Below are 277 nucleotides of genomic sequence, written 5' to 3'. Positions count from 1 at the left end.
ATCAAGGACAATAAAAAGTCCTTTTTCAGATATGTGGGGAGCCAGAGAAAAAGCAAGGGCAACATTGGACCCCTGCTGAACCAGATGGGACAACCGACAACTGGCGCCCAGGAAAAAGCCAACCTATTAAACGGGTATTAAATCAGTCTTTCATCAGTCCCATGGGACGCTCATGCCTGCTACAGGACAGGGAGGTCTGGGCGACGGAGATCCTCTGCCCTCCATAAATGCTGACAGTGTGAAGGAACATCTTGAGAAGCTGGATACCTTCAAGTCA

General features: G+C 49.1%; 1 protein-coding gene across 3 annotated transcripts in view; it reads right to left on the bottom strand.

Moving 5' to 3' along the window:
• Positions 1-277, bottom strand: part of COPS2 (COP9 signalosome subunit 2) — a 51,118-nt gene that overhangs the window by 23,202 nt on the left and 27,639 nt on the right. The window lies entirely within an intron of this gene.

The sequence above is a fragment of the Gavialis gangeticus genome, unplaced genomic scaffold (genome assembly GCF_001723915.1).
Source record: "Gavialis gangeticus isolate Ggan-Ray unplaced genomic scaffold, GavGan_comp1, whole genome shotgun sequence".
NCBI classification, from domain to species: Eukaryota; Metazoa; Chordata; order Crocodylia; family Gavialidae; genus Gavialis; species Gavialis gangeticus.
This window is presented reverse-complemented; position numbering and strand designations above follow the sequence as displayed.